The 22,758-nt window shown below is 40.4% G+C and overlaps 1 pseudogene; it reads right to left on the bottom strand.

The window, feature by feature from the left end:
• Nucleotides 1–2,676: 2,676 nt before the first annotated feature.
• LOC119056309 (C-1-tetrahydrofolate synthase, cytoplasmic-like) overlaps nt 2,677–22,758 on the bottom strand; it is a 153,624-nt pseudogene continuing 133,542 nt past the window's right edge.

The following is a 22,758-nucleotide window of genomic DNA, read 5'->3' as shown; positions in this document are numbered from 1 at the left end:
GGTGTCTTACAAAAAGTCTATACCGATTTATCCTTCCACAATAGTATAGGAGCAGGTCCTTTCTTTTTCATATATTTGCTCAGAATTGATTTAACAACTTAGCATGTCTCAGACTGAATGTGGAGATATTTGAATGTGTTTTTTTGTTTGTTTGTTTGTTTGTTTGTTGTTTCACAACATGGGATCACTCAATGTTTTCCAGGTCTACTTTTCTCCCTTCTGGTCTCTTCGAAGTGGCCTGCTCACAGACACTACTGGGTGTTCCTAGCTGGCATCTTCTCATCTTTCAAGCCATTGCTCAAAAGAAGCTCCTCCTGACAGAATTTTTCTCTCCACTGTTTGAAAGAGAAACCCAATTTTCTATGAGGTAACTGTCTATAGTTCTCTACTTATTTCCCTCAAAGAATTTATCATAATCTGAAATACTTTTCTTTGGATATTCATCTGTTCATTTTCTGTCTTTTTCCATTACCTCTTTGATATCTGAGACCTGTGCATCTTTTACTGCACTCTTTCCCACCTGGCCCAGTAACTGGCAAAGAATAACAGTGAATGTGTTGAATTTATGGTAGGCAGCAACTCCATTCTATTCTCAAAGGTCAGGGGGGAAGGAAAGGGAGGTAGATGGATGTGGCAGCTCTGAAGACTCCCGCTAACATTGCAACTTCATCACTTCTCCTTTTCTGGAGATAAACATAATGTTTCCCCATAAAATCAGGTGCTTTAAAATTTCCTCTTCCTATTCTCCTTTTATTGAAGTTTGTAAGAAGTTATTACATTTGAGACTCATACTTTTTCCTATTTATTTCAATGCATTTGCCAAATTAGAATTTGTACCATAGATAATTTACTTGTTTTTAAGGGGGAAAATATATTACTTTATTAGACTTTTGTGCACTCTCTACCACCTAAGAAAAAGCAGGGAAAATTCATGACAACTTGATAAGACAGGAGTTTTTCTTGATGCATATTTTTATCCTGATCACATGTTTATTATAGAACATTTAGACAAATTCTGAAGAGTATAAAGAAATAAATGTAATTCTTGCATTACCTTTTATTACCCAAATATGCATTTTGTCTTAAGCCAGATTTCTCTAAGAGCAGACACAGAGGTAAGGATGAAAATGTAGGTAGTATTTTGGAAGTAATCTCAGGAAGCACTTATGGGAGCGTGGAGAAGTACTGGGAGGAAGGGAAGAAAGGGAGTACAGGCTGTTTGAAAGAGCAGGTGGACATTGTGGGAGCAGGTGGACATTGTGGGCAAGGGGAGCTCAGTCCCTCTGGTACATCTGTGAGATGATGTAACACATCCTTCTGTGTTGTTTCACCTGAGAGACAAGTAAATCTGTGTATTTGTATTCTATTTCCAGTTCATGATTGATTGAGGCATGCTTCTAGGGTTGTTAACTCCATGCACCCCAACTTTGTCTTCTGGGTCCTGCTTTAAGAACAGGCTGAGCAAGCTAACGTGTCCAGAGAAAGCCTTTAGGCAAAGAGTTGTGGGTACTTAAAATATGAAGCCAGTGTGTGACAAAGACCTAGGCATGGCATCAATAGCATTGCCATGCAATCAGTAGAGGAACCAAAGGTAAGACTTAAAAATGACAGAATCTGCCCCAAGTGGACCCAATGTATACCAAGTTTTACCCTCTCCCACAAACATAGTGCTTAAAAAGTAGGACACTCACAAAAACAATAGTTTTTAAAAAATCAAATTCAAGACTGAGCAAACAAAAATCACCATTAATGAATGTGGCAGTGAGCCAAAGTTTCAAACCTGCTTGTGCTGATCAGTTTGGTCTCCTGTATTCCTACACTCTACCAAGAAGAGAACATGCCTCCAGGTAGCTTATCTAAGGAAGGTGTGAAGTGAGTCAGACCTGAATCCAACCTGAATTTGAAAGTCCAGCCCAGCCAGATACCATCTAAAGTGGAGCCACCTTGATTTGTAGACTTGAGAGCAAGAATAAATAAATGCATATGGTAAGCCATTGCTCTGCAGAATTACCTGTTCTGTAGCATTCTCATAACATTTGACTGATATAGTGCTCACTGATACAGCTGCTATAGTTTAAAAATAAATACACACATATATAATTATGATTATTACAGATCTTTTTAAAATTTTTTTATTTAATTGTTGTTCAAGTACAGTATTCTGTCTTTTACTCCCATCCCAGACCACCCCCCAACTCCCCACCTCCCTCCCATTTCCACCTCCCTTAGTTGTTGTCCATGTGTCCTTTATACTAGTTCCTGTAAATCCTTCCCCTTTTTCCCCTGAAATTCCCTCCCCTCTCCCCTCTGGTCGCTGGTCATTTTTTTTAAAGAAAATAAACTAGAGAACTTATAAATTATAAATTTTATCACTAAAATTAAAAGCTCAATTATAGGGATTAAATATCATGAAAGCAGATACAGAAAGACAAACTCATGAGTTAATAAATTGAACCAAAACCTTTTTTTTCAATTACTTTCTTTTATTCTGTGAGATTTTAGTAAACAGGTATGTGCATGATATATGTTAATTTAGACATGATGGGAATGAAGGCCAAAGGAGAGGCTTCTGGGGAAACTCCCACTACTTTCAGATCTTTAGGATAGAGACTAATTTCTTTTGACTTCCCAACACCCTTGACAGTAGGCTGAATACATACTGGCCTAATTTTCTAATTAATTTCTTGAAGATGGACAGTTTGTATAGAGGAGACCATTCACCTGTTCAGTTTTAGGGTCCAAGTCAGTGTCATAGAAACAGGGCCAGGTAGGGAGTCCAGGCATTGTGCTCATCATCCCCATCAGGGGGTACAGAAAACTTGCCCCAACACTGGTGCGGAGGTCACAAATGGGCAGGATGAAGCAGATGGGCACGCCTTTTTGCTTTGGATTTTGAGACAAGGACAGGTGCATTTTGGCCATGCTGGTGGGCAGATTCCCAAAGCCCTGCTTTGTGTAGATTCTGCCTTGTGCTGAGTTTCAGGGAGCAACTCAATGTCATCTGCCCCATAGATCTGTGTGATGATCCTGATTTTATCTTCAACTGGAAGCTTGAGGTCATAGAGGAGCTGGAAACTGCTAATTGCCTTAGCTGCTCTCCGGACAGCCTGAGCAGGGCTAGGGCGCTCTTGCTCCCTTCTGCTGAGTAAGTATATTTCACAGCGTCCAAAGCCATGTTCTTTGGCAAGGTGGCTGACGTGGTCTAGCTCAGTCTCTGTATCTGTCTTGAATGCATTCATGGCCAAACATTCTGGCATTTTCAATCTGTTTCTTCAAGTTACTGAGGCCTTTTTTAACCAACTCCAGGTTGTCCTCTATGTAAGCCTTGGGAAGAGACAGTATACAGTCACCATGGGGCCACCTCCATGCAGCCCTGACAGTAGCAACAAGCACCACCACATGAGGGTGGAGATCAGAACACCGGCATTGATGTTAAAAAAACTTTTCCATTCCAATGTCAGATCTTAATCCTGTTTCAGTCACTACAAATCCTTTGGGCCAACAAGTCTGAGCACAATCTGGTCTGCAATGATAGAGGAATTCCCATGCTTGATATTAGTGAACAGTCCAGTGGGAACAAACACTGGAGTGCCCTCTAATGTCTGCATGAGATTGGGCTTGACTGCATCCTTCATGAGCACGGTCCATTCGCCACTCATCCCCAGATCTTCAGTACTGATAGGCTCCCCTTTCTTGCTGGATGCCACCACCATTTTGCTCAGTTTCTCTCTCCTGTCTTCTAGGGAACTGGTCAGAACCAGGACAGCCATGATTTCACTGGCTACAGAGATATCAAACTGGGCCATCCATGTGTGCCCTTTCTCTGTTGGAGATCAAAGAAAGGGCACACATGGACTGTCTGATTGTGATCTTCCTCAGGAATCAATCATTGGTATCAAACATTCTTTGCCAGGTTATAGATTCCAGATCAATATCCAGTCTAGCAAATCTGTTTATCTCTTCATCTGTCAGTGTTATAGGGTTGGTCTTTTCAACACCTAGTCTCCAGAACTTCTGGATTTGGGTATCAGAAAACTTTCTCACTCCATTTACTGATAGTACCAACTGATTAGAGAGAGCCTTGTCAGTCTGGTCAGTTCATGGAATATGTGGGCATTAATGGCAGCAGCCATGAGGTTATTAGCTGCAGTGATGGCATGGATATCATTAGTGAGGTGCAGATTAAACTCTTCCATAGGAATGGCCTGTGAGTAGCCACCACCTGCAGCACTACCTTATATTGCAAAGGTGGGGCCCTGAGAAGGCTGCCATACACATGCAAAGACATTCTGATGGAGGTGTGCTCCAAGGTCTTGCACCAGTCTGATTGTGGTCATGCTCTTCCCCTCTCCCAGGGGAGTTGGAGTTATTCTAGTTACCACCACATATTTTCCATCAGGTTGCGGCTTCAGGCATTTCAGCACCAACAGCAAAACTTTGGCCTTTGTTTCCCCATATATTTCCACTTATTCATAGAACAGACCAATTTCTCGAGCCAGGTTACCAATGGGCTTTGGCTTGTGGGATCACGATATATCAATGTCACTAGGAACAGGTGTCTTGAGGTTAAGCTTGGTATATTGAATCAGCTACTTTCCATGCTTAAATTTCTTCAGGAAACACTTTGCACTCTCTACTGTGCTCTGCATTAGCATGGCCCAATGCCACCAGGAACAGGAGTGATGAAGCCCACCCTCTCCTTTGCCTCACTGTATGCCACATTACCCACAGTCTTTTTCCCACTTGGTTTAGTATCATCTGGGACATAGTTGACTCCACAGTTGATGAAGATTGCTCCAGGTTTAATCCACTCCCCTTTCACCATTTCAGGCTGACCAGTTGAGACCACCAGGATATCATCTTTACTTACCTCCTCATCCAGGCTGGCAGTCTTGGAGTAGCACATGGTCACTGTGGCATGGTTCCACAGAGGCAGGTCATGCTGGGGGGTGCCGCACAGTTATTATTAACTGCACAGTTATTTTGCTGCACCCAGCCACCACAGTGTGCCTCCCAGCAGTCTGCACCCTTGTCCCTTTGATGGGTTCCAAGCATCCTTTAGGTGCACAAGAGATGAAACAGCAATTTAGGTCACCTCTAGCAAATTTTCCAGCACTGATATTAGTCAATCCGTCCACATTTTTCCCCAGTGAAATAGTGTTGACCACTGCTCTGGTGTTAATGGGATTTTCTGAATCTAAAGGTAGCTGCACTATGAACCCGTGTATGGTGTATGGTGAAGTCTTCATTCAAAGATGTAATGTACTTTAACACCTCATTCTGTGGCAGATTCTGTGGCAGTTCTTGGTAACTTAATGTGAGTGGCTTTGATCCCAATCTCCTCTGTAGCCTTCAGCTTCACATTTATATAAAGATTGGAGTCACCTCTGTTGCCATCCTGTAGTATTGCCAGGCTTGGTGTGAAACCAGGTAATTGCTCCTTTATCTCAGTGACCTGGTTCTTAAGTCACTGCCGTATTTGTGTGGAGACCTCATTCCTGTTCAGGATTTTTGCTAGTGTTGTGACCTTTACTAGTCTGTTACCCACGATGGATAAAATCAATGTTCACCTCCCTTTACTGTCGTACGGGACCTGAGCCAAAAACTTGATCTGATAATTTAGCACAAAGAAAGAAAAAGATAATTATGAAATAAAAATTAAAACATGTTAAAGAGATTAAATAATGGGGAGAAGGAAATAATAAAAGAGGTAACAGAAAAAAAGCAAGAAGTAAGAACTCATCAGATTGTTCAGCAGGACTAAATGAAAAGGGGCTATTATGCAGATACATTGTGGCAAAATTTCATTAGAATGAGAATTTGGAAGAGAAAGGGGAATGGGGAAAGAATACCTACAAGGTACATTAAATTAATGAATACCAAGATTCTCATAAGCAACAGTAGATTAAAAAAATTAATTTAACAAAAGCTTTAGTAAACTAAGACCAGAGGATAACTTCATTAATTCACAACTTTAACTTCTAGAAAACTATATCAAACATTATACTTAATAGTAAACTCTCAAATTATTTCTTCTATGGTTTTAAATTTCAAAAATATCACATATATGTTTTCATTCTAAATTGATATAGATCTATATAAACATTTTGAATCACTGCATGGTATTTCATTATATGCATGCATATTTTCTAAATTACTTAATCAGTCCCTCTTTAATAAGGATTAATTGTTTCTTATTTATTATCAATAAAGTCTACCTCAATGAACATTGTAGTTGAAATTTCTCATATCCTCTCAGATTGAATATCATCAATATCTTTAAACTTGACTAAATTAATGATTGAAAAATAAATACTGTAGGGTTTTTAAAGTATTCTTGAAAAATTGCTAGTGAAGCTAAAAATCATCCTGTGTTTATTCATTCAACAAATAGTTCCAGATCTCTGCCAGGTCTGTTCTATGAACTTGACACACATCCATTGCTGCATCAAACAGATGTAATTCGCTGCCCTTGGGTATTCTGTATATTTCATCCTTTATGAGCAGCTCAGAAATCTACTTATCTGGGAAGCACTTCATCATCACCAAGTCCTTATTATATGAAATGTTAAAGGGACTTATCTAAGAAAAAGAAGTTAAAGAAACATGAACAGTGAAAGGACAACAAACTCACAGTTATTAACAACCACACCTAAAACAAAAGCAAACTAAAAGGACAGCTAGATCAGGAGTGGAAACATAGAAATGAAGATCTCAAGGAGGGTTAGCAACAGGGGAGTGGGAAGAGGAGAAGGGGGGGAGAAGGTACAGAAAATAAGTAGCATAGACAGTAGATAGAAAATAGATGGGGGGGCAAGAATAGCATGGGAAATATAGAATCTAAAGAACTTGAGACACATGGTCATAAACTAAAGGGGGGGTAATGGTGGGGACGGGGGGTAGGGTGGAGGGGAATGAAGGGGGGAATAGAACAACTGTAACAGCATAATCAATAAAAAAATTTAAAAAAAAAGAAATCTACTGAACTGTTCAGCTTGTTCCTTTTGTTTTTTTAGAAAGTTTTATGCATTAGAATTTTTTAATTACTTAAATTATATTATTGTTTAATGCCATAATTACAACCAATTTAATATCTGTTTATATTTTAACTTTTATAGGTTTTTTTAAAATTCTTTTGCAGCCCCAGAAGGTATACCTGTCAATGTTTCCCAGTATTTTTATTCCTACCAATCTGAGGATTACAGAAATACTCATCCATATTTTCTTCTCATGTACTTATAATTATTGCACTTTTAACTCAAAAACTCATCAAATAATACACGAAACAGACTTTCTCTCCAGCTGGCCTGACCTAAGAATCATGTATACCATGAATAATGTTGGCTGCATTGCTTGGTAATGAAGGTGTGCTTTTTTACCTATTAAAGGGTATGTGTTATTCCTGCATCAAACTCTCCTGGTATCAAAACATGGTGATGTCAGCAGAATTGCTTCAAATAACCTAAGTCAAAATGTTGTTGGAAGCAGAATGACCACCTTCAGAATAAGGTCTAAATTCTTAAGGGACTCCTTGGCCCTGCACTGATTCCACTGCAGCTTCTTGGACAGGGCATGTCCTCTCCTATGCACCTCTCAGCAGGCATTGATCCTGAATGCCTGGGTTTCCTCTCTATCTTCACTTGACTGACCCCCATGACACTTCAGACCTCAGCTTCAAATTATCTAGTTGGGAGGAAACTGGCAGTCAGTTAATAAATATTTATTGGACCAACTAGTAAATGCCAGCTCTTCTTTGATCACACTCTCCCCTCAGCTCCCTAGCCAAGGGTGGTGAGGTGCTACTCCCATGTATGGTCATATTACCCAACACACCACGTTATAATGGCCTCGGTACTTCACTATAACAACTGCAAGGGAGTAAGCACCTTGTCTTGTTCACGAGGGTATTCCCAGCCACTGACATATAAATCAAAGTGGATATGAACCAAATAGTAGACCAATAAGGATCAGGAGGAAAATGTGAGACAGTCAAGAGAAAATCAACAGTCAAGAAAAAATGTACCCATCCTACAGAGACCTGTACTATGTTTGACTTAGAATTCTAACACAGGCTTTGAAGTCAGAAAAACTTATTTCAACTTGTGGTAACATTGGGTCCTACTCCTATGACCTTGGACAAACAATTTTTCTCAACTCCATTTTCCTTGTCTATTAATTGACATAATGCCTACACTCCCGATGTCTTAAAATAACATTTCTTGAGCTCTTTTTATGTGCCACCCATTGAGATTATTTTATTAATTATATTACCTAGTTTAATCTTCCCACCTTATGGTGCAGATACTATTATTGTCCACACCAATAAACTGAAAAATACAAGGACATTGAGTCCAGATAAGGACATTGGATAGGCTTACTGAGAGTACTAAGAGTGATTAGAGGTGCTTTAATTTACTCCAGAAGTTTAAAAGGTTAAATGAGTTAACCAAATTCACACTTCTTGAAAAAAAAACAAACCTGTGATTCTGACCCAGGACATCCCCAAACCTGACCACATCACTGAATCATTGTTTAAGACTTATTCAATCAGGGCAAGGGAGTTGTAAGTGGATGGGCTTTGTAAACTGTCAAGCACAGGGAAAAACCTGGTCATGAGGAGCAACTCATCTGTAGGTCAAAGAAGACAGCAGCAGTATCTGAATGTGAATTTGCCTTCAGGGAGGAATGAATGCCTGGGATTTCAGATCTGATCCAGTTCAATGTGTTTAGCCCAAGGTTATTTTTGACTCAAGGCCACTCTGTGCTGGTTTCTATCAACACTGAAATAAACACCACTTTGTAATCTGCACCTTTTATTAATGATGTGACTCACTTAATGAGGGCTTTGCTGAGTCACATCAATCTTCCTTCTAGAAGAGGCCCATCAAGGAGCTGTGGGCAGCTGCCAGCCTGGGTCTCCCCTGTGTTCACATTTGGCAAAAAACAGCCTCTTTGCAAGCATCTCCTCTCTCCAGCAGAGGGGAAGGCATGAACCCTAAAGACTCAGGATGTGCACAAAAACACACATGAGTTTTAAGGGCTATTTTATTGGCTTTCTCTGTACATTATTTTTTATTTTACTTTATTTACTTTATATTATATTATTTTATTTTATTTATTTGTTTCAGGCAGCCAAACAGCCATGGATGAATTCCTCTAACAACCTGATCATAAAATATTCTCCAAGTGGACAAAGGCACTAATCAAAATTGTGAAAGATCTGAATAAGGAAAGAACAAAATGAGATGTAGAAGATTTTTTATTGCACAATTTCTCTGATTTTGCACCCCAGGCTGACTCTCCCATAATGATAACATGTGAATTAGCATTGTCATTATGGAATGGTCATGTGAGAAGGCAGCGTGGTTTTCCCAGATTCTGTTAATCTATGATTCTGTCTGTGTATAATCAAACAGTGACCATTTTTTTCCTGAGGAACTGCTTTTTGTTTGCTGTGAAAATAGAGCCTTTACACAATCCACTAGTTCTTAAGTCTAGTTATTTCCACAGTCCACATAGAGTTCTGGGAAAGCAGTTCAGGCCAAACGGGTCTTTGTTTTACATGGAGATGCCAGTTGCACCTCCCTCCTTCTCATTCTGTGAGTAGCATATCAGGTTTGGGAGCTTCCGGATACTGGTACCATCTTGAAGACCAACTCCTTTCCCCTTATCACCATTGCAGTCCTGACTGAACTGAGGAAGAAAGCCCCAAAACAGGGAAGATGTCTTTCTAAGTATAGCACAATGGGAGGGTGCTACTGAACTGTGAGGATATAAACTACACAGAACACAAAGGTGAAAGATAAGGACAGCCAGGACAGAGTGGTAGCTCATCTTTCTCGGAAGGCAGTTTGGGCCTCAGAAGATACATTTAGGGAAAACCTGGTTGCTCTTGTGTTATTTTGGTTGTTTCAAAGTTGAGGGAGGTTGCAAGTGAGGAAATGCTGAAAGGCTCAAAGGGAATGCTCCATACAGGGGACTCTCCTTGGCCATGGTGGCACACTGGGAGGGAAGACTTCTGTGCAGTGCAGAGTGTGGGAATTTCCATAAGCAGCCACATCACTGCCCCCAGGTAGCAGTTTCTGGAGAGAAGTCTTGTGGAATTTACAGTTGGTTTCACCAGAACACCTGGGCATGAAGCCAGAAGCCAGAAGTCAGCAAAGGCAATGAAAATAGTATACCTGGTCTCTCCAACTGCATTGTACCAAGCAGGGCCCACCACTGCCACATAGCAGCTGGTCGGGTATAGAGAAGAGTAGCTGTGAGGAGTTACCCTGCCATATCATGGTGTCTGGAGCATTGCACACCCCCATTGGGCTGTTTGGCTTCTGAGTTGGTAACTAGCCACCCCAGTTAAAATTAAAGAGGAAGACCCTGTCGGAAGAAAGGAAACAAATGGAGGACCTGAACAGTATCCAAACAGAATGAAAATAAAAAAAAGTCAATATTGCACTCCAGATATGGTGGAAGAATTAGGGGTCATTATAGTAGACAAAATACAGGTGTGTTGCCACCTCTTGCATTTCTCAGCAGTGCTCCTCAAAAGAGAGATGAACTTCATCTCCCAGCTAGCCAGCCTGGCAGCCAGGTGGAAGGCAACACAGGTCTTCCAGGAGAGACATTTTCTTCCCATGGTCTTTGATCTAAGTTGATTGAGAGTTTGTTAGTATGAAAGCCTTGCAGGGGTGAAAACAGAAAAATGTCTCCTAAACTCTGAGCCGAAGCAGTTTTAAGTAGTGACTCAAAGCTCTGGGCTTAGAAAGAGGTAAATCCACCTTCATATCACTTTAGAAATATCTTCCATTAAGGGTTCCCTGCCAGAGGACATGTCCCAGGCTGGTGGGAATAGTCAGGGTCCCCAGGAGAATCACTGAAGTCTGTTGAGAGGAGAGCTGGGCAGAGCACAGAAGCAATTAAACAAAAGACCTCATTTGAAATGGTAATGGCACCAGATCTTTGACAGTAGTGGCTTGTACATGGAACAGATGAGAAGCAGATAAACAGCACAGCTACTAAAATACTGAGGAAATTGTCTTCGACGGTATTGCTAGGTAGGCTACACTGCCTAAGAAACTCTCAACCCTCAGAGCCCGACACCACAGGAAGAAGGTCAAAAGGATACACAGTGCCCTGGACAGTGACCTTTCCTAAATCCACCTCCACTGTGACCCCAGGAGCAATGAGCAGAGAGCAGGACCAAGGCTGTGAGATGGGACACCTAGCATCCCCGCTCACCTACAGAAGCTGATTCTGCTATTTCTCTTCAGTGACTTGGGTCACTTTTATAGATTGAACAGAGCTGGGAAGGTAGAGAACTAGCAACACACAGTAGTCACTGGTCAGTAACTGTGCTGTGCTTTCAATTCTCCTGTCTTATTTTCCTCTCTAAAATTTGTTCATTTGGTTTTCACATTACTTTTTCACTGGTGTAGCTTAGGCATATGGGGACAGAGCCCTTGGGTTTTAGGTTATGACATAGTCATGGGAGCCATTCTAGACTTAATAGTCAGAGTTGTACCTCACCCAGGGGTCATGGAGTTTGGGTTGCATGCACAGCCAGGTAGAACCTGAGACTGTCTCCCTGCAGGAGAGGATGGTGAATATGTAAGGGAAAACAATGCATATATTTAGGCAGTCAAAACAGCAGATGAGCAGAGATGAAGTGCACCAGCTAGCTAGAAACAACCATGATGTGATGCTGTCTTGACCTGTATCCCCTGGGAGAAATCCTTCTCACTCACATGCCCAAGTTGCACTGCTGGCTGGCCAGTTTAGATCTAGCTCCATACTCCTAGGACTGCTGTGCTCTAGCGGTTGAATTACAGGGCCATGGAATGTTAGAACTAATAAGAACATTACGATTGTCTTGCCCTGTCCCTAAATTTCACCAAAAGGAGGAACTAGAGGTCAAAGATGCAGGGTGACTCCTGATGTCACAGATCTATGTTATGGCGAAGCGTGGCCTAAAAAACTTAGTTCCCCCAGTACCTGGGCCTGTGAGCTTTCCCACCACCTCACCATCTCCAACCAAAACACATCCATTCTAAATGGTCATTCCTGGCATATGCCAGGCATTCTTTTCTGCAGCTCTCACAATAAAGAGGCTCCCAAAAGGAAAACACTGGAAGGATTTGGGGTGCAAATGCTGGCTTTGAGCTAAACTTGCTATGTGGCTGCAACTGAACCATAAAGCAATTTGGTCTTGGCAGCCCACTTCTTTTCATTCAAATTTGCAAGTAAAGTAATAAAGTATAACAGAAGCTTCCTTTGATTTAAGGCTGCTGGGGGAGAGCCTTGAATTAGATCTGAGTTGTTTATTTAAACCAGTGAATGGAACTTTAACAGAACAGCTAATAAACAAACCCTGCCCAAGGTCATGCCAGGCTCCCTGGGACCTGAGGTGTTGGGCCTGAAATCCAGCCAAGGAGACCAAGGCCCCATTGGTCTCGCAAAAGTCTCCAGTGGTCTCCAGCATCCCTGTGAGGCTCAGCTTTGGAATGCCTTCTGACAAGCCAGGCCTTGGGGATGGAAGCAAGAGGGTATTTATGTTATCCCCCCTAGAAGGAGGGACAGCCAATGGATGCTGCCAGCCAGGGAGGCCAGGACCCTACAGTGCTGAGGCATGCAGCAGCCTCTTTGAGATCACAGACCCATCCTCCAAGGCTGCCATATTCTCCACAGAATGCAACAGAAGAATAATAATAAGACTTCAGACACAAGCCAACTAACATTTAAAACAGACTTTTACCTTTGATTTATAATTATTGGGTGGGCAAAAAGTTCATTCGCCTTTTTTCCTGAAGATGGATTAAGATTTGGTTTTTTGAAAAAATGGCTCTAGTAGTGCTTGGTTGTCTTTAACTTCTTTCAAAAACAATTGTTAGATTGTACTGTGCCAGGTGTAATATCAGAATGCATTTAAAAAAACTTACCAAAATTGGTGAATTTTTGCACAGCCATTTTAATATTAAAGATAGAAGAAAATATGCAACATTTTCAACATGTTATGCTTCATTATTTCAAGAAAGATAAAAATATTTGTGCAGTATGTGGAGAAGTTGCTATGATTGATCAAATGTGTCAAAATTGGTTTGTGAATTTTTGTGCTAAAGATTTCTCGCTGTATGATGCTCCATAGTCGTGTGGACCACTTGAAGTTGATAGTGATCAAACCGAGACATTAACTGAGAACAATCAATGTTCTACCATGTGGGAGATAGCTGACATACTCAAAATATCCAAATCAATAGTTATTGGTGAAAATGAAAAATGTGTCTTTTATTTTACAGAAAAAAACCTGAATGGGTTTTTTGGCAACCCAATATGTTCACTAAGGACATAATAAGTGGCACTCTGACCTTAGAATGTTTCCTAGCTTCATCAGAGATTTTTCTCCCTAAAGCTTCTATTCCTGCTGCCCCTTCTTATGCAGAATTGTCTTCCTTCTTCTTTCTTCCTGTTTTTCAAGATTGAGGTCAGAAATAGCATCTTTCATGTTTTCTTCTTTTAACAGCTCAGGAAAGATTGAACTTTCTTCTGCTTCCTAAGGAAGCTGGACCTGTGGCTTGCCATTACAATGTGTCTTCTAATATTGTCTAGCTCTGAACACAATTTTCTCTTTCCTGCATGTTTTGTCCACAATGAGCACTCAGCAGAAACAATGGGAAGCAGGGAGAATGTCAGCACAGTGATGGAGAGCTGGTATCATCCCAGAGAAAATGAGGGAGGCTAAGGTGTCTTGCTGTGTTACAGTGCCATAAGGATCCATCTCCACTCACAAAATGAGCTCTGGATTTTGTTTTGTTTTGTTTTTGGTAAGAGAGGTGCATCTTAGAGCTTAATTCTATTTCTTTTGCCTTTTTAAATGAGGTGTAAAGCCCCAGCTGAGGTAACAATTACTTATGACTTCCCTTTGAGTTATTTTTACGAAAGCAGTTTTACTAATAGGCTGTTTACAGTCACTTCCCTTTCACAGCTGGCCCCAGAGTGAAGTGAAAAAAAATGATACCCAGGGGTTTTATCTATTTTTCTCCTTTATAAACTGTTAGTATTTCTCAGCAGGAAAAGTTCACAGTTCCTGATTTACAACTCCTTTTATCAGGACTTGTCTGCCCAGGTTGACTCATCACATGGAAAAGGCCCAGAGCCCTCTGGCAGAGCCCAGTGCCCCTTGCTGAGCCTGGCAACATCGTCATCATTGGGTCGGTGCAGTGGTTGGGGGTCTGTGGTTTGTGGAGCACTGGAGCCTCCCAGAGAGAAATAAGGACACTATCCTGAGGTGAATTAATGGGGATTCCAAAGAGCAGAGGGATTTTCCCCCTCTTTACATGTTTTCTTATTTTTAATTTTTCCAAGAAAAACCTCTGGTATGATACTCAGTATACAGGAAGTAAGGAGCAGCATGCCAGCAGCACCTAACATTTGAAGCCAAAGTAAAGAAAGTAAAGGGTCAGGGGCACAGACCAGCCGGGAGGAAAGGATGATGCAGAAAGCAAAAGCAACAAGTCAGATTACCTCATTGATGTGAAGAGAAGGCCATAGCTGAATCCCATCAGCATGGCATGTGTGCTGAGCTGTGACAAGAGTCATCACCTCAGAGACAGGTAAGTGGCAGGAAAGAGTTTGTGCAAGGGGCCTTTTCATCCTTTAGACATGTGACATGTTAAATAATACAAGACCATACTTATGATTTGATTTTGTGACCTTTTATCCATTTAATATTTTATTCCCTTATTTATTCATTTACTCAAAATGAGTATCAACTACAGACTGAGTTAACAATAAAACAATCTCTCCACTCATAACACTTTCACTTTAATGCTAGGTGTGAGTTTAAATACATTATTCCACTGACTAGCTGTGTAAAAAGGGGGAGTCATCCCCAAATCAGTTCACACAGCAGAAGCAGGAAGGACAGTCCTACAGAGGTTCCATTGGGTCTGAGGCCTAAAGGATCAAAAGATTGAGGCAGAAAAAGAAGTAGAGAAACAAATGCTATGTGGAAAAAGGATCCTAATACTAAAAGAAGCTTATCAAGTTAGAGAGAAAGAAAAGGCCAATATGATCAGACCAAGTGGCTTAAGACAGGGAGTGGGTAGTGGATAGTCATTTAAGGTGCTATAGTTCACACTGAGGATAATGAATGATACCTAAAAGGCAGTGGGAAGTTATTGGAAACTTTTACATAGCAAGAGATGGTCGGATATGTGTATTATGAATATTACTCCATATTATCTATAAGAAATGAATCTAAGGGTGCAAAGACCACTGGGAAGTTAATATGATAGTTTGAGGATAAATGGTAGTTCATTCATTGTAGAATGTTATCTTGGGCTCAGGTGATGGCAGTAGAGTTGCAGAGAGTGGAGATTTAAGTGAAATAAGCCAAAGGAAGAAAAATACCACATGATCTCACTTATAGGTGACATCTACTAGACAGAATAAACTGACACAAAAATAGAAACTGAGGCATGGATACATCAAATGGACTGACAGCTGTTGGAGGGGAGAGGGGACTGGATGAAAGAAAGTGAAGGGATTAGCCAAAGTACATGTATGTATGCATGATACATAGACACAGGCAACAGTGTGGTGATAACCAGAGGGAAAGAGGGGCAGGGGCTTGAAGGAGGGGAACAAAGCAGAGAAAATGGGGACATCTGTAACAGTGTCAATAATAAAATAAAGTTAAAAAATTAAATGCAGAATCTCCCACAAAAAGCACAACAATGCAAAAACAAAAACAAACCCAAAATGTGGCACTAGTAGATCTCAAGCACACTTGTTTACAATATGAGAGCTGGAACAAGAAGTTTTTAAAAACGAAGGTAGATTTGGGAAGTAGATTTGGCAAGATTTGTTGATAAGTGGGATATGCAGTAGACATCTCACACAGCAAGCTGGTAGCTGAGGCTTTTGTTTTCTCCAGCCAGCACCTTACTGTCTACTTCCCCTCAATCAGAACTGGAGTGAGGCATCAAGTTTCCCTCTCTTCAGTCTCATGTTCAAGCTGCCATCCACCTCTCTATCAGCTTCCTCTAACCCCTGCCTTTCCACTTGCCAGCTTGGGGTCCTTGGCAAGCTATTGAATTCCATAAGTTTCAGAGCCCTTGTCTGTAAAATGTGGGAAGGTGTGAAAATTAAATGAGTGCATATCCATAGACTCCAGGAACAGAAAAAGAACTCAGTTGATGTGTTTATTTCCTCCCTCCTCCTCTGAGATCTTGAACTTGGTGTTTTCCTTTTCTGAATATAACCTCCTTCCTGCTCTCTTTCTCATTCCCTATCCCACAAAAACATGCTCTTCCACCTCATCCAAATAAATATTCACTTATTGCCTCCATCCATCTAGTTAATTCCATTTTCCATGTCTGTTCTACTCAATTTCCAATACCTATTTTTGACCTCATGGTTATTTACAACCTGCATTTACAAAGGCCTCCTGTTTCCTGGTTTCAAAAGCAGTAAAGTGGCTGAACTTGGGGACAGAGGTGGAGTGCTCAGGAAATAAAGAGATGTTGCAGGTCAAAGGCAGGGCAGACAGGGACACTGTCTGGAGCTGGAGCCGATTCAGAAGCAGAAAAAACAGAGCCAGGCAAGCTGTTAGGTGAGTGGAGGCAGACCTAACCTGACAGAGATAAGGGGTTTTGAAACAAAAGCAAAAACTTGCCTCAGACAGGAAACCTCTCATTCCCTCCTGTCACTATTGTGGCTGGATCCAGGGATCGCCTTCCTCCACACATTTGCTAAAGGAGTCCTGGAGCCCTGGGCTGCTGTCTGAAGCCACTGCCTCATTAGCAGGCCAGACAGCAGGCTGCATGCAGTCGTGAAGTCTGGCTTCTTCTAGAGATGTCAGATCTGTACTGTGTGCTCCAGAGAGTGCCTTCCCAGCGTTTCAAGATATCTTTAAATGAAAGAGGCAGTTTAAGCCAGTTTGTCTGAGAGTCCTTCCAGGTCTACGAATTCTTGTCATCAATGGAGTAACTTGACTTTATTTTGTTACTTAGCACATTTCATAAAATTATTTATTGAACAGATAATAAATGTGTGTGATAAAATGAAATCAAACAGCATAAAGGGGCATGTATATGCCAGAACCTTCACTTATCTTCTTTAGAGAGAGCCACTGCCACAGGTTTTACAGGTAGTATGTATGTATGAAATTTTTCATAAACATTTCATTGTGAATAATCACTTACAAGTATGAACAGCTAGGCACCTTTTCCAACCATTCAGTTATGTTTTAATCATGAAAGCAAACCTTTCCCCTACCCCCATTTATAGATTGGTTCCTTTCTATTTGGTGTTCCCCTTGTACTGAGTATAGACTCCTGTCATGTCTATAATGCTTTCCCATCTACATATGACTCACTCCACATATCAAAAAACAATAAACAAAATAATAAAATAAACCCCCCCAAAACAAAAGGAAGAAACCTTAAAGGTGGTAGCAGAAATTAATGCTAATATAAAACAGCCACACAGAAAAAGTTATAGTTGATCTGTAAAACCAAAGTTTGTTCTATGTAAAAACTAATGAACCACATAAATCTTTGGTAGGTCTGACTAAGAGAAAAAATAAAGAGACAAAAGTAAGCATTATTGAAAGCAAGAAAAGTGATATAATGATAACTATAGAGGAAGATTTTAAAACATGAGAATATTTTGTACCACTTTATGCCAACAAATTTTAAAATCTAGATGAAAAAATGGTTTCTCAGGAAAATAGAAATTGCTTGAGAATGAGTATACAACCTGTATATACTAATAACCATACAAATACTGACAAGGTAGTCAAAGATTACCACTAAAACTTTGGGCCCAAGGGTTTTATAAGCCAAGTCTACCACACTTTCAAGGAGAAGAATCTCTACATCATTGAACTTACTCTATAGCATAACAAAAGATAGGAAATTTCTCAACTCAATCTGCAAAGATAGTGCAGGGGGAAAAAATGTTGGCCAGTTTCACATACATAGATGTACATGTTCTACATAAGAAATTAGCATATAAGTCCAGTAGTTTAGTAATAGAATGTCAAAGTGGTTTATCCCACTTATTATTGGACAATTCACTAATCCAATTTATCATATAGGCTGATTAAAAGAGGAAAAAAACATGGTCACCTCAAAAGATGCCAAAGAAAGCATTTGATAAAATTCAACATCATTACTCAGTAAAATAAAATACTTCAAAAATATTCTTTCATTAGAATGAAATGCCCTCACCCTCCAAAAGGGTATTTGACAATACTACATTTAAAATATCATGTAACCGTGAAATATTAAGGTGTTTATACTAATCAGGAACAAAACAAGATCTCTGTTATAATTGTCACTGGAAATGTAAGCCAAATTATAAGACAAGAAAAAGAATAGTTTAAATTATTGCAAAGAAAAGAAACAAATGACTAATTTTCACAATTATCAATAAAGAAAACCTAAGAGAAACCATTAAAATATTATTAATAAGAACATCCTTGGCCCTGGCTGGTGTAGCTCAGTGGATTGAGCGCGGGCCTGCGAACCAGACAATCGCGGTTCGATTCCCAGTCAGGGCACATGCCTGGGTTGCAGGCCGGTTCCCTGCAGGCCAGTTCCCAGCAGGGGACACACAAAAGGCAACCATACATTGATGTTTCTCTCCCTCTCTCCTTCCCTTCCCTTCTAAAGATAAATAAATAAAAATCTTTGTAAAAAAAAAAAAAAAAAGAACATCCTTTAATAAAGTGGCCAATAGAAAACAACATAGCAGGGCCATTTGTTTTGCTATATAAAAGAAAATATATGAATAGTAAGTTGGCAAATATTTATATATTCCTATAATATGCAATGTGATACTTTAAGTGTTTTACACAGATGAACCCATTTTATTCCTGCTCCAACCCCAGGAGTCAGGTATTACTATTGTTACTACCTCACAGAGGGGACGAATGAGCCACAGAAAGGTGGGGCAATGTGCCCATGATCACGCATCTGATAAGTGACACTGCCGTGGTGTAAACAGAGGGAGTTTGGCTGTGTATTCCATGCTTTGGAAATTAAATTCAGAGTGAAAATCCTCATTAAAAGTTTTATGAAAATACAAATGATTCTATCAGGTTGGCAAACTCATTTGAATTTGATAAACCTAAGTAATGATGATCACTAAAGAATTCAGATTTCTCCAGTACTGGTACTTGAGCTATGAACTGATGATGCCCTTTTGAAGACAAGTTGATAGTATCTATAAAACTGCAAACAAGTTAGAAATGTTACAGAAAACATCTCAGTCGCTTTTGGGTGTACAGAGTGGAACTTGATTTACGCATGCAGACCCAGAGGAGGCAGTCTCCAAATTCTGGGCCCCCATCAGTGGGGAACAATTGCTTATATAGGGTGAGGGGGTGGTCTGTCACTTGGACCGTTACTTCTGGCGGAAAAGCAGGAAGCAGCTTATAGAAGCAAGAAAGCGGAACTGCTGATAGGAGTTAATACAATTTTTTTTTTGTTTTCACTTCTTAGTTACTTAGTTACTTGCTCTACCTGATCCTGTTGACTCAGCTGCGAGCCCCCTCCTGGGCAGGCCATTAGCCATTACATTCATCCTATTGATTCAGAGGCTAGCTCCCCTCCTGGGCAGGCCACTACAATGTATGTTAAAGAAATCTTTGAGTACAAGAATACTTGTTACAGAATTATTGGAATTAGCATGAAATAGACAATGGCTAAATAAATCTCCATTAATAGGGGTTGAATACTGTTACTATAAAATAGTATGCAGCTGACAAAAAGAATGTATCGGCATGGAAAACAATCATAAAGACAAATTTTCAGATGAACTGTTGGGAACTGCTCTGCCTAGTTTCAGGAGTTGTAACTACCTCCCATGGCTAAGGCTGAGTGAGCAACCTCAGGAATGCGAGCCAGTAAGGAGACAAAGCTTGTCCCTGGCAGCAAGTGCTGCTTCTATTTCTTCCCCTGCCCCCAATGCTTGGTTGGTTAGTCTATGATGGGTATGACCCCTCAGAGGAGGGGCAACCTAAGCCAGACATGATCACGTGGGAGGCCATCATGGAAAGACTCGGAGGGGCTGCAACAAAGAAGGAGTGATGGACCCTTGCCCCCAGCTATTCTGACATAGCCTGAGTCCCCATTTCTGTCTGGGAGAAGCTCTTCCTGGCTCTAATCCACTTAAGCCTAAAATTCTATGATGGGGAAGGTGGTGCAGCCCTGTGCTGGAAAGGGTGGATTACCCGGGTGATCAGGCCTAAGAAAGAATATGTAAAATCCTGTGAAACCTGCTTTGTTTAGAATGCTCTCATTTAAATGATAAGGATCCAAGCAAGAAGTTAGTTCCTCAAAGTTTTAAGGCTTGTTAGCTATCTGACCCTAACTGAGAATAAGCACTCATAGTTCTTTGAATGCTATCTATTTTTTATCTTTACCTGCATTCTTGTGCAAACAAACCCAATAAAAGCCCCTTGAGCAGGGGGCTCTTGGCCCTTCCCCTTTGAGGGATAGGCCACCTTTCCTCCCCAAGTAGATCATGTCTTGGTAGTTTCACTTTCATTCCTGGCAAATGGGGGGACTTGGCGGGCAAAGTTGCCCCTACAACGAACAAAGTAAGCCATAGAACAATATGCATAGCATGACCCCACTTGTGTTTTGAAAATGGCATTAGATATGTAAATGGCACCTTCCTCTCCAGAGAAGTGATTCAATGCCCTTTCTCAGAGGGCACTAGAAAGCTGAGAGTGTAGGAGTATGTGGAGGTGCTGTGGGGAGAGGAACTCATGCTCAGAAAGACTGGCTGGCTGAAACACCATCCCATCTGTGGCTGGTAAAAAGAGCCAGGGAAACATTGCCTGCACCCATATGCTTCAGTGTGAGCAGCTCCAGGTCTGGGTGAGAGGCATCAGTTAGTACTCAGGAAGGAGCAATAATAACAATAAAATAAAAGCAAACCAAGAAATAGCAGCAATGCCTAGTGTTAACAGTGCTGGCTCTGAAAACATCTGCCTAAAGATCTTCAAATGCTCTGTGACCTTGGGCAAATTGTGTAATTTTTTTTATCCTCAGTTTATGCCCCTTTAAAATAATGATAAAACAGTTTTCTCATAGGTCTGTTGTAATAAATAAAATAGTCAAGTGCAAAGCACTTAGCACAGTACCTGGAACATAGTAAGTATTTAATATATATTAGGTATTATTATAATGTTATGACCACTTTAAGGACTAGATAAAAGCAATCAGACTCCTTTAGAAATTTGTTCTCTAACTTATGGTGTCTTTGCTCATTGACAAAGTGTGTTCCAGGCTCTTAGAGAAATACATGGTTGTTTGGGCTGGGCTGGAAAACACTTGTCTGCTAACACACAGGCTGGAGCGGTGCTGTCCAGTGAAATAGTCACCAGTGTCAAGAGGATACTGGGAACCTGAAGTGTGATTGGCCCACATGGAGGTGCCCTGTAGCATAACTAATACTCTGGATCTGAAGACTTCATGTGGAAAAAGCATGTAAGATATATCATTATATTTTTTATATTAATTATATCTTGGAATGATAATATGTCCGCGATATTGGGTTAAATAAAATATATTATAAAATTACTTTCATCTGTTTCATTTTACTTTCTTTAAGTGGCTACTAGGCAGTTTTAAATTACACATCTATTGGACAGATCTGGGTTTCAATCTATTTGTCCCATTAAGTATCATTTTGGTATTTTCAAAACACCTTCTTTAAGTGTTTTGAAAACACTTCTTTAAGTTTCTAGAAGAGTGGGTGAGAAGAAACTTTTCTCTGTTACTAAGATAGAGAAACTGAGAAAGTGATTTGCTCATAGACATTCTCAAAGTGTCCATTCAGGGAAAAATTCAAGTAAAACAGAAGCCTTCATAATAAAAGGCAACAGCCTTCCATTTCACCGTGTGTGTGTGTGCGTGTGCATGTGTGTGTGTGTGTGTGTGTGTGTGCGTGTAGTGGGGCTCCTGGTCACTTCAGCATGAGCCATGCAGCTCTTACCAGTTCTGAACATTTCTTCCAAAATTCTTTTCTGGTGCAGCACCCTGCCTTCACTAGAACAATTCAATCACTCAGTTGTCAAAGCACAGTCTTAAGTTCATAACAAGGACTGTGGGTTGCTTCCAGAGAAAAGGAAGTAAGAAGTGTTTGACTTCAGTCATCTTTTTTCCACAACTAAATCTTTTGTGGCCCTAGTGCCCGCCCTGATTTGCAGCATAGAATAACCGAAGTGGAGATGTCCTTCCTTCTAACAGAACTCTCCCAATTTTTTGAACTAAAGAATTCTTCTCAAAAGATGATATGGCCTCCCCAAAGTCTGGCATTAATTATCAAGGGGAAAGAGAATGAAAAATCACATAGAGCCTACAATATTAACTACAGGGTCCAGCAGAAGTAATGTCTGCTTGAGTGCAATTGGTGGAGTAATGATATGTATATAATAATTTATAGTTTTAATTTGAATATTTCACCTAAAATGTCATATAGTGTGCTTGAGTGTGATATTTTATGTTACAGAATTACATGCTTATGATTTTCTAATAAAAGATTTTGTCATAAAAAGAGGTGTTATTTGCGCCGGACCCTGTATAAGAAAGATTAACTCTGAGGTTGGCAAACTTTTTTCTGTAAAGCCATATATTATGTAAATATTTTAGGATTTCGGGACTATATAATCTCTGTTGCAACTAATCAGCTCTGCCATTGTTGCACAAAAGCAGTGCTAAATAATACATAAATAAGTGGGCATGGCTG

The sequence above is a fragment of the Artibeus jamaicensis genome, unplaced genomic scaffold, assembly GCF_021234435.1.
Source record: "Artibeus jamaicensis isolate MK-2021 breed Jamaican fruit bat unplaced genomic scaffold, CSHL_Jam_final contig_781, whole genome shotgun sequence".
Lineage (NCBI taxonomy): Eukaryota > Metazoa > Chordata > Mammalia > Chiroptera > Phyllostomidae > Artibeus > Artibeus jamaicensis.
The sequence above is the reverse complement of the archived record's forward strand: the minus strand, read 5'-3'. Positions and strand labels throughout refer to the sequence as shown.